Below are 4259 nucleotides of genomic sequence, written 5' to 3'. Positions count from 1 at the left end.
CATCCATTAGTGCACGTAAGTAGACATGTAATAGTTGAGTTGAGCAGGTGGCTGGAGAGAAATGCAGCAGGGATCTCTGCTTGTCCTATTTACCACTTACCTTAGCATTCTAGATCAATGTCTAGCACATAGGGGGTACTGACATGCTTCTTCAGTGAATGGAGAAATCAAATCGTTTTCTGAAAATACTGTGAAACTGTATGTTTTCATTAAACAACAACCAAAAAAAATGAGTTTAATTTTACTTGAACATATCAGAAATAAAAATTTTAGTAAAACTTAAGAAATTGCTAGGGCCAGACAGTGGTATAAGTGGTAAAACATGAAGCTCTACAAAGCAATACCACATGGGAAGGTTCCTGGTTCAGTCTGAAGATATTCCTGAGTGTGCTGAACACATTTGGTAATGATCTGGGGCTCACTAGGGACTGGGGGTGGATTGCGATGTCAAGACTCTGTTGGAGTGCTGTCTCTCTCTCCCTCTCACTTATGGAAGAAATAAATAAATGAACATAAATGAAACCAAGAAATTTCTGAACTTTAGAACATTTATCACTATGAAAGGTAATAGTTTCTAGAATGATCACTGTACGGTTAGAAAGTTCAAAAAATAACTTACGATTGGCCTGGTGGTTGAGGAAGCCAGCTCTCAGAAGGCCAATTGTATGGTTCAAATCCTGGCCCAAGGGGCTAGAAAACGTGCCTGGAACATGTGCTTGTGTGCCCAAAATCCTGACGAGATGAAGAAATGGAAGAGAAGAAATGACAATGTGACCATGCCCCACTGGGTGCTTTCTCCCTTCCTCTCTCTGTCTCTCTCTGGTTTAGAGTATGTATGCCCTCTGGCAAAAACAGACACAGATACACACCCATACACAAAACATACGTGTATATACATATATACATATACATATATATGTGTGTGTGTATACATATATACATATATATAATTTTCTTTGACATTTTTATACGTTTTTCTTGGTGAATTCTACATCTGGTCATCATTTCTCAAAAAATTCTATGAGATTTTTTATTTTTAAAATTTTTTTAAAGAATTATTTTATTGAATTTTATTTATTTATTTATTTATTTATTTATTTATTATTTGATCAGAGAGAGACATAGAGACAGAGAAACAGAAAGTGGGACAGCAAGCCACCAAGTCCGGGACTTGAACTGCAGTCAGTTATGTGGGAGTCCAGCGCCCTTAACCACCACCTGCTGGCCCTGTGTTAAGTTCCTAATTATGGCCCGACCAGGAGCTTCCAGGTTTGTCAAAAGTACTCCACTGTGGTAGAGGCCGCCAGAACCTTAATGGTCAACTGGCCACTGTGGGCCTCTTATACCTGCCTCTGGGTGGCTTCTATTTCGACTATGACAATGTGGCTCTGCAGCACATAGGCCGCTTGTTCCTTGAGGAGAAGAGTGAAGGTGCTGAGAGTCTCTCTCTCTCTTTCTCTTCTTTTTGGCTATAGGGCACATCTGCTCCCTGGAGAGACAGAGACAGAGAGACAGAAAACAAGAAATCATCTTGCAGGAGAGATGGCCATGCCACAAGCCCTTCTTCAATCTCCTCAGAATTTTGGGTATGCCAGCACATGCGCCTGGTGCTGCCAGGTTCAGGACTGGGACTGAGGTCGGAGTCCAGTGATGTAATCCCGAAGAAACTCTTAAAGATGCAAAGCACCATGGAGGCCACGCTCTTTTCCAAGACCGGCAGAAGTCATCTAAGGCGGAGGGGGGTAAAACCCTGGTCTCTGTGGAAGCTGCCCTGGTCCTGGAGAAGAGTCTGAAGCAGGCCCTTTTGGATCTTCATGCCCTGGGTTCTGCCCACACCGACCCCCTTCTCTGTGACTTCCTGGAGACCTACTTCCTAGATGAGGATGTGAAACTCATCAAGAAAACGGAGGACCACCTGACCTCCTTAGGCAGGGAGTCCCCAGGCTGGGCTGGGCTGGATGAGTATCTCTCAGAAAGGCTCACCCTGAAGCATGACTAGGGGTCCCCAGAGCCTAGTGGCCTGGAATCCCGCATATCCTGGTATCAACTTCCAAGCCTCTCCTTCGGGCCACTTGCAGCTTTTTAACTGCCTTGGAGCCTTCTCCTATGCCTTGGACCAAAAGGAATAGAGATTTTTGCAGCAATTTAAAAAATTAAAAAATTCTTTAGGACAACAAAGACTATTGCTCTCATGAATGATTTGGGGTGTGAGAACCACAGAACTCAGAGAGGTAAGGAGTGGCTGTAGCTGTGCCTCCTGCCAGGTGCAGTCCTACTACCTATCTTCAGCAGCTCAGGCCCAGGTGGCCCCTGGACTCCGAACCCAGTTTTTGTATAGCTGGCCTTCACCTTGCTGGCAGAGCCTCTTCTCACTAAAGGAGTTGAAGGCAGGATTTTCTATTTTTCTGCATCTCTTGCAGTGAGAACCTGGACATAGGTCTCCAACTGGACATGGATATAAAAGGAAACCTATTGATTGTCTAGGAGAGATTTTATTTTTCCCTGATAAGAGAGAGACAAGCAAGAAGAAAGCCCACCTCCTCACTTTCTTCCTGTCTTTGGACATTGATGAGTGAGAATGTGATGCTTGGAATTGGGCAGTCATCTTGGAACCATAAAGGGATCATCAGAAGAATCTTTTTTTTTTAAAGAATTATTTACTTAATTTTATTTATTCATTTATTCATTTATTTTAATTTGACCAGACACACACACACACACACACACACACACACACACAGAGAGAGAGAGAGAGAGAGAGAGAGAAAACGTGAGAAAGCAAGCCACTAGGTCCAGGACTTGAACCATGGACGGCCATGTGGGAGTGTCCAGTACCTTAACCACCATGCCACCTGCGGGTCCCTAGAAGAATCTTACAAAAGCATCCCATAGACCTGACATGTCATTGCATCAACCTTGGATTGCTGGGTGTATGATTATTTGTGTATTATGTGTAACTAAAAGCATGCTAACTGATACACTCTCTGAATCTGCCTTTGACGCTCTCACTTCTCTGACATATAGCTCATTTCTAGTTGATGACATGTCTGGGCAGCCTTGTTGGTACTTCCAGACCTCACCAGACTTAATCACCTCTTTCAAAAGCCCATCTTTTTTCTTTTCTTTTTTTTTTTTTTGTCTTCTTCTTTCTTTTCTTTTTCTTTCTCTCAATTTCTTTCTTTCTTTCTTTCTCTCTTTTCTTTTCTTTCTTTCTTTTTTTTTTTGTTTGTTGTAGGGTTTGTGTGCTCACTGGAGAGAGACAGAGAGAGGGAAAGTGAGAAATAAATCCCTAGGGTGGATGGCCATGTTGTAGTCCCTTCTCCTCCAACTCCTCTTTGGATTTTAGGTATGCATGCACATGCACCGAACGTGATTTTCAAGTCACTGGGTTGGGGGCTAAAACTGCAGTTGGCCATATGGGAGTCCAACACCTTAACTACTATGTCACCTTCTGGCCCCAAAGGCCCCATCTCTTAATATCATCACAGTAAGCTTTAACACTTTAATTTTGAAGATAACATTCAAACCACCTTACTGTATAATTTCAGTTCAGACACCATTACAAATACAAAGCAGCTGCTGTGGATGAGAAGGTAGAATGGATTCAGTGTGTAGCAACACTGATATCTCTCATAGCTACAAGAAGAGAAAGTTCGTGTTTTATTACTAAGAGAGTACCTCACGTAGAAATCAATTTTAAATAAGAAGTTTAAAGGTACTGACTCTGTGAGTTAAAAAAAAAAAAAACAGAATTCAGAACCAGTGATGAATCTCATGTATTTGTGTGGTAAACATTTCCAAGGACTCATGAAAGCTTGCTCAAATGAACATATGTTTAAAATCTTAAAAAGAAAATGCACTACATAAAATGCTAGAAGTAAATTGTAATTATTTTAACAATCTAAGAGTATCCAAAGTAAATTAAGAACTACTATGTAGGGACAGATTTCTGTACACAGTTTTAGTAAGTAATTCAATATAATTCTGAGTTTATCATTAGGTTAATGTTTTCTTTTTTAAAATTATTTACTGGGACTGGCAGGTGGCATGGTGGTTAAGTCCAACCTCTGTTCCAGTCCCAGATCTGGCAGCTTCCTTTCTCACTTTCCGTCTCTCTGTCTCTCTCCATCCCTCTCTGGTCAAATTAAAATAAATAAATAAATAAAGTTAATAAAATAATTCTTAAAACATTTTTTACTTCTTTTCTTTTATTTACTATTATCACCTTTTTCTTTTAAGTTTGCCATAGGGCATGCATG

At 41.0% G+C, this 4259-nt stretch overlaps 1 pseudogene; it reads left to right on the top strand.

Annotated features, from left to right (window-relative positions):
* The first annotated feature begins 347 nt into the window (after positions 1-347).
* LOC102487759 (ferritin light chain pseudogene) lies at positions 348-1999 on the top strand (annotated as a pseudogene).
* Positions 2000-4259: the final 2260 nt, after the last annotated feature.

This window comes from Tupaia chinensis, unplaced genomic scaffold (genome assembly GCF_000334495.1).
Source record: "Tupaia chinensis unplaced genomic scaffold, TupChi_1.0 Scaffold000661_1, whole genome shotgun sequence".
Taxonomy (NCBI): Eukaryota; Metazoa; Chordata; class Mammalia; order Scandentia; family Tupaiidae; genus Tupaia; species Tupaia belangeri.
The sequence above is the reverse complement of the archived record's forward strand: the minus strand, read 5'-3'. Positions and strand labels throughout refer to the sequence as shown.